The sequence below is a fragment of the Rhododendron vialii genome, chromosome 11a, assembly GCF_030253575.1.
Source record: "Rhododendron vialii isolate Sample 1 chromosome 11a, ASM3025357v1".
NCBI lineage: Eukaryota > Viridiplantae > Streptophyta > Magnoliopsida > Ericales > Ericaceae > Rhododendron > Rhododendron vialii.
The window spans coordinates 25,748,205-25,760,232 of record NC_080567.1 but is presented as its reverse complement, the minus strand read 5'-3'; the positions used below and the strand labels follow the sequence as shown (position 1 = coordinate 25,760,232).

The window sequence follows — 12,028 nt, the reverse complement described above, 5'->3', positions numbered from 1 at the left end:
AAATAAAAATTTATAGGCCCGAGCCCGCCCATTACAAACTATGGCTTGGGCCGGCCCGCCAGTTACATGGGCTCGGGCCGGGTAAAAGGCCGATGGGTCGAGCGGGCTTAGGACGGGCCGCGGGCCTTCGGGCCAAATGATGACCCTTAATAGAGGGTAAGGGAAAGTGGAGATAAAAGTTGATGTTAAATATGTAATGATAATATTTTCTTAACAAGTTGGAGTTACGAAGCGAGACACTTAAAGAGGGACGAAAAGAGTAGCATACAATGTTTAATTTTATAATATATGTAGGCCCATCAACAGATAATTGCGTGGAGACGCAGAAAAAAACAAAAGAAAAGGGAGGCCGAAGGAAAGAGAGGGGATTTGACAATGATTTAAGTTTATCCCATCAAAAAGAAATTTGGCCAAGTATGCGTGAGAAAACGAACAATTGTTTGTTCTCAATGAGATTGTATGTTTGAATTTTATGGAGGTCAAATATTTCAAACTTAGGCGCCGCAAGATGGTCTGTTTGGTGATTAATTTTAGGACTCCAAAATCAGTTGAGATGCATGTAAAGTGGTCCGGATATTCAATTATAATAAAACAAAATACCCTCCTGCGTTTTCATTAGGAACAATGGCCATATTTTGTTGAAGGGAAAAAAAACGGTCTTGCTATTGTCAGCTCACTGGGTTGACGATAAGCACACTAAAAGATAAGAAAAATAAGTATTTCTGTGTATTTTTATACCATTTAATATACATTTACACACTTACTATTTATGGGCTAATTTTAGAATTTTTCAAAAAAATAAAAAGGAATATGGAATACGATTTTGTTTTTGTTACATATTGGCAAGGTCTAAAGTAAGAGAAATTTTTCAGTGCGGGTGAATATCACGTCACCCGGCTGATGTAGTACCTGAGCGAGCATATCCGAGCCGTCCAAAAGTGTATTAGATGGCCCAGATTAAAACACTCTCTCTCCTCTCACCCCCACACACTCTCTCCTCTTTCTCTCTCTCTTTCTCCTTTGTTCAACTCTGTAACACCCCGTCCCACATCGAAAGTCTACATGGATGATCTTGGGTATATAACAAACCTTGTGGACTACTACTAGTATCTTGTGCTTAAGTTTTTGGGTCATGTGGTGTGGCCTGTGGATCAAAATCAGGGTACTGGGCCAGTGGTCTGCTTGGAGCGTTACAGGTGGTATCAAAGCCATCCATGTACACGACCATGTGGGCCTTTGGAGTTTGGTTGAATTTGGTTGTTGGTTAATTTGGTTTGATTAGTGTCGGTGATTATAGTGCTCAACCCCTCGCGAGGGCGCGAGGCTATAAAGTTTGAGAGATTGTAACACCCCGTCCCACATCGGAAGTCTACATAGATGATCTTGGGCATATAACAAACCTTGTGGGCTACTACTAGTACCTTTTGCTTAAGCTTTTGGGCCATGTGGTGTAGCCTGTGAATCAAAATCAGGGTACTGGGCTAGTGGTCTACTTGGGGCATTACAAACTCCGAGCCGTCCAAAATAGAAATCGACGGCATGGATGCACCTAGCGACTAAAATATTTCTCCTAAAGTAAAGTTTCTAAAACGAGATAGCACATGTGGATAGGTACCACCTTCCATTCTTGGCTACCATCATGATTTATGTGGGTCCATATTGCGTGGTGCCCGCTCGACACTGAAAAATCAAAAGTGCTACACACACAACGGTTGTATAAAACACAACACATAACCAATCTCTAGTCGTCCATTGCTGTAATTAATGGTCAGGATTCGCTCAAACTCTTCCCCATAAAAATTAAACTTTTCCTTGGAAGAGTTTTTATAAAATCTAGACCGTCCAAATACATCTGGACGGTCGGAATTACGTACACAACCAACACAACGGTTGTGCAAGTAGCATTTTTGCTGAAAAATTTCTCCTAAAGTAAAGTTTCTAAAACGAGATTAAACATGTGGATAAGTACCACCTTCCATTCTGGGCTACCGTCATGATTCATGTGGGTCCAAACTCGAGTACATTAATCCGAATTTCAAAGTGGATTCAGTGCTATTTTAATTTTTAGGGGTGAGCATGGTTCAGATTGATTTGGTTTTATAGTAAACCAATAACCAAATCAATACCTACGGATCATGAATTTGAAGAACCAAACCAACCTACAAAAAGTGTAGAACCAAATCAATCTAAACCATTAAACACGGTTCGGTTTCAGTTTTAAACTACGGTTTACTTTGAACTAAGCTATCATCTTTAAAAAAATATTTAAAGTGCCTAAAATTACAAATATAAATTAGAAGAAAACTTATATTAAAATCAATTCTATTCAAATTATCAAAACACACTAACATCACTCATTCCCCTTCCCAAGTCCCCTAAAATAGAGTAGATTAAGATTAATGAATTGCAAAAAAAGAAGTAAGAGTAAGATACCAACAATTGCCTCAAGTCTTAAACTAAAGAAATAAAAAATTGATAAGTCACTAAAATGAATTAACTAAGAATACCAACTACTAAACATTTTAAGATAGTTTAACTAAATAAAAAGTCAAAGAAAATTCCTAAAACTATTAATTTGAAATGAGGCAGTAAAAGGGCAGTAGTAGCAGCATGGTAACAACCAACTTGCCCATATTTATTTGGTGAATCATAATTAAATTATTTATATGTAACTACAAATATAAATATATTTATGTATATGTATATATGCATTATACAGTTCAAATCGGTTTGGAACCATAACCGTGAACGTAAATCCACAAACCAAATCATATAACGTAGTTTCTAATTTTTTTTCAACCATGACCAAACCAAACTACTTAAAAACCGAACCTAATCTTTCGGTTTGGATAAGTTTGGACTGGATTCGCGGTTTGACGGATTTTTTGTTCACCCCTACTATTTTTCCATTTCAAAAGGTTATATACAGTAGTATTATTTTTACTATAGTTTAGACTCCGTAAACACTTGGTCTAGGAGTAATCAAATGACGTCCATTTCGAGTTTGGATGGATTTAGCTTCAAAATCCCGAAAGAAAAAAACTACGTAAGTTAATTTGTCTCATCGTTTATTCTCGCAATCGTACTAGTCAATCAATTTTTAAAAACATGTATTTCAAGTCTGATTAGTCTTATACTTTTTTATTTTATGACTGATTCCAATCCTGCGACGACCCTTGAACGAATCTATATTCAACTCATTCTAGTGTCGTTTAACCTGACATTTCATGTCAGGTATTCAGGAGATGGGAGGTGATCAACACTTTTAGAAAGAGAACCCAGTTGTTGAGACAAAACAATAACAAGCTTAGGACCCGTATCAAAATTAGAGTCGTGCTAAACTCAAATGATTAGCTTGGGACCCGTATTAGAATCAGAAATGTAATCTTAAATGATTAAGTACTTCTTCTTTTGTAATACTCAAATTATGTTTATCTTTAATTTGAATTTTAAGACTTCTGCTGCTAAACTCTATTTTGAAGATTAATTAACCTAAATACATTTTTAAAGTTATTAAATCAATTGAAAATGATTTAATTAATATTTTCGAAAATCGGAGTGGTACACGATAATCCCGCCGAAACCCCTACATAGAATTCCGGAGACGAGGGTTTTAGTTGGAGGGTTAAAAGTTAAAAGTGTTAACTACATGAGCGTGGATAGAACATTCCTGACACTAAGTGAGAGGTCATTAATGATTAATCCGAAATGCGCGTAAGTTGGCCCAAAAAATTATGCATCACTGAAAAAAGAATAAAAAGGGAGAGATGCCAATTAATGATCCTCCTACTCTTGTAAATTCGTTCAAATTTCCATTGCCCTCGATTTAAGATCACGAACTGCGAACGCGATCGTCTGATTGAGAGTTCATCAAGACTTGTAGTCAGAAATTAAAAAAAAGAAGTCGTGGATCAATCATTTTATCACAAGAGAGCCGATCGAATCATTAAAAAAATGAAGAAAAAATTAAAAAAAGTATGAAACCATTGAGTTGGCACATCGAATCGATAGAAAAAAAAAACACTCAAATGATGATAATGCTATTTATATAATTTAGTTTAGAAACATTCAGGAATAGTATATTTTGTAGAGAAACATATCTTGGGGTTGCTCTCAACAGCTGCCGAATTAAAAATGTTTGAGACCATGATATGAATTATGCAGCAGTTGACTCTTTTCACATGCAATGTCTTAATTAACAAACCCAGGAGTGCCTAAGGTGAGATCAGCATCACATGTCCCTTTCTCTCTTAGGTTGACGCTGTTACATGCTGTGTCTATAACAAACAAGTACTGTACGGTTTGGTGATCATATCCGCATCTCTATCTCTCGACCGAGTTCCTCTCCCGTTTTTATAGTGCCATGTCCCTTCTTTTTTTCCCATTCCAGTCGCAAAAAGCGATTGGAATCGCTAATTTTGTAGACACCGGAAAAAAAAATTGTGGAAGCAACAGTCTTGAAAGTTATGGGTGTAGATCGTTATGCCTACAAATTAAGTACTCCATTACTGTTAAGTAATAGTAGTTTCCGTGACTGGCGGGGAGAAGTTAATAAGAACACTTTTTAAGAGTTGGGGGAGCTGCTCTCCCTTAAAGGGTGAGTAGCCTGCTGTTTGGGCTAAAAGGGTCGTGCTTCAGTCTCGTTCCAACAATCGGAAATGTTCACTTCGTAGAGCTCGTCAAGTTGAACAACTATGCAAAAAATCAGCTCAATCGGATATCATTAAGTGCCTAATCGAAATCTTTTTGTCTTGAAAACAATGGATCCGAAACACTGGATCAAATCTACTAGAACCCATTATTGGCAAGTTATATGTTTTCCAATCAGGCACGTAATTTATTCGGGATAAAACTGATTTTTTGCATACTTGTTTAACTCGACGAGCTTTACGAAGTGAACGTTTTTGATCATCGAAGCAAGATCGGAGCGAAACCCCCTCGGCTAGGACAGCACGCAGCTGTCCCTTCAAGGGACAGCAGCTCCCCCAGTCCCACTTTTTTAAGTGAGGGACTGTTTGGTAATCCAGGAACTAATACTGTGATGGATTACTAAGACAAGGCACAATTCCAAACTCTCCTCTGGACTTGGTGGACGAGTACGAGGGATTGCTTAAAGTTAGACTTTGCATTTGTGCTAGAATTCAAAAAACAGTCATGTACAGAATGATTAGTTTCGACAATTGTGCTAGAATACAAAAAACAGTCATTTACAGAATGATTAGTTTCGACAGAACCAAAATAATTTATATAAGTGATAGCGTGAAAGCATCTTTGGATATTACATGTAAAACTCATAAAATCTGCAAGAACGCAAATTGAAAGCGGGAGTGCAGTGCGAGAATTGAGAACGCGAATGTAATGCAGTTTGAAGGATTATGTAACTAATGACAGAACAATTAACTAGGATTCTTCGCCTTAACTTTTTGCCGCGGTCGTTTTTTGTATTGTTTTTTTTTTTTCTTAACGAGATTGGGGCCAAGTTTTTTGGACCACTGATCATTGTCTCAACGCGTAGAATAAAAAAATAAAAAAAAACCAGTAGGCCTAGCTAGAATCGTACACTTGTTTTGGTAAAATTTCCCTTCTACCGACCATAGGCCTCCATTCAAAAACATCGCAATCCCACTGTTCCCACAGAGTAAAAAAAAGTAGCCCAAAGCTTCCCATTGGAAGCTGTAACACAGCAGTGAAAACCACACGGCACAACCACATTCAATGAAACGAATTATGAATGGGCGTATGGGTACGTGGGGTTGTTTTCTCTCTCTCTCTCTCTCTCTCTCTGTGATCTGTATATTAACTGGACTCCACAACTCTTTCTCTCTCTCTGCATATTACTGTACCACTGTACTCCACAACTGAAAGCTCTTTTCTGATGTATTGGAGTGTTAAAAGTTGCAGTGGTACGTACAGCCATGTATCTGTTCTGTTCAAGATAGCAGAGATCGAAGGCCAATTATCTGTCTGCTGAGAAGGAAATTCACATCCCCATATCCAAACAGAAAGGTAAGCCCTCTTTTTTGTTAGAGACAAAAGTGTTTGTTTGTCTGTGATGTGCCTTGTTCTGAGTTCTCAGAAGAGTTCTGCTACACACACAGCAGATTTGTGCACAGATTGTGCACAGATTTCGTTGTGGGGCCCACCACGGATTTCATACAAATCATTCGAATCGTTCATTAAATGTAAAACATTTTTTAAAGGGTCTACGTAAAATATAAGCTCAATCCGATACTTATAAGTACTTCATCCAACTATCTAATTTTTCATTCAGATTTTCGGATAATGAAAAGTTATATAGTTGGATCGATCACCTATAGGTATCGGATTGAACTTATTTTTTACGGAAATCCTTGAAAAAATATTTTACAATTAATGAACGGCTCGGATGATGTGTGAAACCCTGTGTGGGTAGACTTTCTGTTCTCAGAATCATAAATCCTTTCATACGAAGAAAGGGAAAAAAAAAAAATTTCGATACCGAAAGAAAATGAATGAAAAGTAAAATTAGTAGATCCAATTCTGATAACATCGAGTTTAATTAGGAACATAGAAATTAGAAGAACGACCTATAAAAATCTTTTATTTATTTTTATCAATATCCTTGACAGGGGCATCCAAGAATAAAATTAATGTTAATTGGTAGAACATGTAAGGGGTTAGGTTCTTCGAAGAGTGCTAACCGAATAAGGGAATAGGTTAGTATTTTTGCAAGATCAAATCTGGATACTGCAGCAGATTAAACACAGCTTTTAAGCTATCTATGACCAAAACACCTTTAGATCCACAGTTGCCTATTCTTTATCCATTTCTTCTAGAGGAATTAATAGGATCTACCTAAATGAGTCTGAGGCTGTTTCGTTAGTAAACATGATCATAGGCCTTGATTATATGGGTAATGATAATTATTCGTAAAATCATGATTATGAAAGCCAAAGATGACGAAAGAGCAAAGATTCGGGCTCCTCAACACGATGTTTGATTCTTAGGTGTCTCTGTGTGTTGTTTTGCCTTGGTTGGGTTTTGTGTCTCCTTAACTGGGTTTTGTTTTCCTTTTGTGACTTATGCCTTAGTTGGCTTCTTGCCAGCCTTAGGTTGGGTTTTGTGTCTCCTTAATTGGGTTTTGTTTTCCTTTTGTGACTTATGCCTTAGTTGGCTTCTTGCTAGCCTTAGGTTGTTGTTTATCTTACTTTGGGTCCTGGCGGCATATAATTGTCGGAGAGTAAATGCATTGCTCTTGTTCCGGCTTGAAGCATAATGCGTAGGGTCCTTTTAATATTTATAATTTATTTTCAAAGATTAATAATAAAAAAATTTGCCGTTTAGAAAAAGATTTCATGAGTGATCGACTCATTTTATAATATATATATATAAGTTTCCTTCTTATAAAGACCTCTTTATTTTAATAAAATGCGGATCTCTCTTTCCTGATTGAATTTCGATGATCCGAGCCGCTCAATGTGTTCAGAACGTGATTTTAAGTGTACCCGTGAGGAATCAGCAAAAAAAAGAAAGACCGGGAAGAGCTTCATCCTAGCAGTTTTTTTTTTGCTTTTTATCGAATGATTCAAATAAAAATTGCTCAAATCAAGCCCTTTCCGGTCATTTTTTTTGCCAATTTCACATTCGTACTCTTATAATCACGTTCTGAACACATTGAGCGGCTTGGATTATCGAAATCTGATCGGGAAAGGCGAGAAATTGGGAGGTCCACATACAAGGTTCTCATTTTAAGATCCTTACCTGAAGATTTATATATATATATATATATATATATATATATATATATATATTAGTTCTGAAATTTCGTTTCAAATATGGGTTTAATGAAGACTTCTTAGGTGGATGATGAATCAGAAATCTTGTGTTTGCATGATTTTTTTATAAGACTATGGCAAAGGTTAAGCCTCGATCATATATGGGATTACTTAATTAAGATAAAGAAGGTCAATTGAATATTCTATGCTCAATACTAAACCCTTTTTTTTTTTCCCCGACTTTAAAGCATATATGGGCAATCATGCATGTATTTTTGCTCAAGTATTCCATGGGAATAATTCCTGTCCACCAACTAAATACAGTATTTTATCTACTAAACAGACTAAAGAAAACGATTTAAGCCCCAAAGATTAATCAATTTTGTCAGTATATAGAAAAACTTGAATAAGATCTACTACCACTAGGATAGTCAACACAGTCCTGCTACACACACAGCAATCTGTGTACAGATTGTGCACAGATTTTGTTGTGGGGCCCACCACGGGTCCCACACAAATCATCCGAGCCGTTTATCAAATGTAAAACATTTTTTCAAGGGTCCCCGTAAAAAATAAGCTCAATCCAATACCTGTAAGTGCTTCATCCAACCATCTAACTTTTCATTCAGATTTTCGGATAATGAAAAGTTATATGATTGGATCAAGCACCTATAGGTATCGGATTGAGATTATTTTTTACATGGGCCCTTGAAAAAATATTTTACATTTAATGAACGGCTCGGATGATTTGTGTGGAACCTATGGTGGATCCACAATGAAATTTGTGCAAAATCTGTGCACAGATTGTATGTATGTATAGACTTTCCGTAGTCTAACACTACACTATACACTGATATCTGCATCTAAATAGAGTGGGTGGTTTATAGGGAATTTTATAATAGATCAAAAACATAAAAAAAAAACTCTTTTGACTTGACAAGAGCTAGCTCCAGAAGAGTCGGTCGGTGGTCCACTGCTATGGATGCTGAGGGCTTTTTTTTTTTTTTTTTTTTTGTTTATTAGTATTATATATAAATACTATTGTTATTTGTAACAGATTTTCACGCGTGGTGAGTTTCATGCATGTGTAAGTTATAAATATCCGCTGTGTATCTAAATCTTTTCCGTGGATGACTGGAGTGATACCGGTTTTGGGGCATCCTAACTATAAGGTCATTTCGTTTCAAGAAAATACCAATGAATAGATACATAATTTCATGTGATGGTGTAACTTTTTTCGAATAAATAGTCCGGCGGAGCTGTGTATGGGATGGTGTAATTTCATGAGATGGATATTTTTTTTAGAGTTTAAATTCTGTCGGGAAGAGCTAGACAGAGGCGATTTTCTGCCAGCACCCCCATGGGTCTCCTTCGCACATTTTTTTGAGTAATTCAAACCGTGCATCTTGTAAGGCCTTTAAAATAATGTATCTATTCAAAAAATCAGCTTGTCTAGACATTGATAGTTATGTCAAAAGTTGAGTTCTAGATAAAAAAATGGACGGTTAACTGTTTTTTAAGTTAAATTGTCCGCAACCGTTCATTTTTTTTATTTAAAAACTCAACTTTTGACATATCCAGACAAGCTGATTTTCGAGTAAATATATTATTTTACAGGCTCTACAAGATGCACGGTTTGGATTACCCAAAAAAATGCACGAAGAGGGCCCACGGGAGGTGATGGAAAACCACCCTTTTCTGGCTCATCCGGAATTTACACTCTTTTTTTTTTATCAGTAGTGCTACTCAGACAACAAGCTTACACAGATTTTGTGTGGGGCCCACTACAGGTCCCACACAAATGATCTGATCAGTTCATTAAATGTAAAATATTATTTCAAGGGTCTTCATAGAAAATCAACGCAATTTGATACTTATGGGTGCTCAATCCAATCATCTATTTTTTTATTCAAAATTTTTTTTTGATAAGCAACAAGATTTTATTAAAGTTCGACAAAAGGTACATCGAAAAAATGTCTTACATTTAATGAACGGCTCGAATCATTTGTGTGAAACTTGTAGTGGGTCCCACATAAAATCTGTACACGAAGTCTGTGTATAAAATCTGTGTAAATATCATTACTATTTTTTTATGGTTACGCATGCGGAATGTTTTTCCTACAAGGCAAATTCTATTCTATTACTACTAATCTAGGGAAAATGGGATGAGATCGGGGGATTGAACCATCACCTGAATCAAAGAGTATATGATGTCCACTACTTGACTGTCACTACATTTGCTTAGAGTAACACTCTCCATTAAAAAAGGGGAAAAAATCGAAATGGTCTCTGTAATTTAGTGTTTGTGTCAACTTGGTCCATGCAGTTTGAATTGGCTCGATTTACACTCTATAGTTCCATTTTGTTCAAATTTGGTCCAATTACTAACTGTCGTTAGTCTCCGTTAACCCTAGACACAAATGTGTCTTTTTCTAGTGAATTACCAAACCCTTTTTTCTCTAACCTCGCAGACCTAAAGCATTTTTCTAAAAAGTAAAACAGAGTCACTTTTTTCTAGAAATTGGTTTCTCTAGACTGTGTTCTTTTTTCTAAAATACTTGAATTATTCTTCTGATATTCAAGAGGTGACCAAACACACCTAAACTATATGCCTGGTGGAGACTCTAAGTTTTTTTCTAAACCCCTTTTGTGGTCCGAACCATGGCCGGACCTAATTCTCCTTAACCGGAGATATGTAGGCAGCTTGATGAAAACTCGATCCCTTCTTAAAATAAAACCCACTTCATTTTCTAAATTTTAAACATTTTTTAAAAATATCCGAACCTCTTTTATAGAATAACAAAACTCCTCATTTTTTCTTTCTTTTCAAGAGTCACGTCGCAATCCATAGAAATTAGATCATTTATTCTGGCTCTAATCCCTCTCACTCCTTCCCCCCAAAGGTGAACGAGACACGTTTCGGTCGAAGGTAAAATCCCGGGCGCAACAAATGGAGAATGGAAGCTGTGAAAAAAATGAAAAATGAAACAACGAGGCTCTGTGTTTTGAATTAAAAGTATGTTAGGGTAAGAGGAGAATGACAGATTACGGTTTTAACCTTAGAAAATGGGCTCGTTCGTGTCTGAGGTTAACGGAGTCTAAAGACAGTTAGTAATTGGACCAAGTTAGAACAAAATGAAAACTATAGAGTGTAAATCGAGCCAATTCAAATTGCATGGACTAAATTGACACAAACACTAAACTATAAAGACCATTTCGGATTTTTTTTCCATTAAAAAAAGAGTAGAATATCCCTCTCATAGTCACATTAAAAGTCTTCTTTTAAAACAAAACAATAAAAAAAATAACATCACATTTTTTGATTTTAATAGTTAGGAATTTTTTTTAGTATAATTAATTAATTCCTGAATTCTATTTTTAATACTCTTTCTGTCCCAAATTAGATGACAATTTTTAATATCTATGTCAATCTTAATTCCTTATATCTTTTAATATAAATTTCAAAAAATATTTAGTATGAATTTTGATTAATAGTTCTCTATTAATTCTATTATATAAAGTTTTTAAACGCGTAAAAAAATTATAGATTAAAATATATAAATAATAAAAAATAAAACATATTTCAAAAATTATCATCAAAATTTAGGACCGAAGGAGTATATTTTAACGGTTTCTCTGTGATCAACCTACAAGGCTGACAATTGAGTGTTTCCAAACAGACCAAAAGTATCCTGATTTTTGATGGTACAGGTTCAGTCGGTGTACTTTTACCTCTTACTTTATGTCATTTTTAACTTTTAACTATCAAAGACAATTTTACACTCTACTTTGCTTAGTCTTGCCTATTTGCTATCCTGACAAATTTACGCGCATTGATTTCTACATTTCTTTTTTTATCGCATATATTTTTTTTTGTCTTTATTGATATGAATTTACATTTTTATCCTTTCATAAGTTTACTTTTTTATAAATTAAGGGGCAATAGAGTAAATTTATACCAAATAAAGAAAAAAAAAGAAATGTATGAGATAAAATGGGGAGTGTAGAAGTCCATTTCCAAAAAAAAAAATCCCTTGCCTTTTTGTTTTATTTTTTAATTTTATCCTTGTTAAATATTTTTCTGCATATGTTAATTTTGTGTCAATTTTTTTGAGTTATTGATTTGTTTCAACGAGAGAATTTGAAAAGTAATATTGCCGGAAAAAAAATATTGCCGAGAAAAATCCAAGATTTAAGACATTTGAAAATAATATTGCCGAGAGAAGTAACAAAATCGACTAACATCTTTGAAGTTATAACATTTTATTGTAAAA

At 35.3% G+C, this 12,028-nt stretch overlaps 1 protein-coding gene across 5 annotated transcripts in view; it reads left to right on the top strand.

Annotated features, from left to right (window-relative positions):
- Positions 1–12,028, top strand: part of LOC131306544 (type IV inositol polyphosphate 5-phosphatase 3) — a 38,560-nt gene that overhangs the window by 9,321 nt on the left and 17,211 nt on the right. For all 5 annotated transcript variants that reach the window (XM_058332851.1, XM_058332847.1, XM_058332852.1 and 2 more), the window contains exon 2: positions 5,902–6,006. The gene's annotated coding sequence lies outside the window, so the exon portion shown is untranslated. The remainder of the gene's footprint in view (positions 1–5,901; positions 6,007–12,028) is intronic.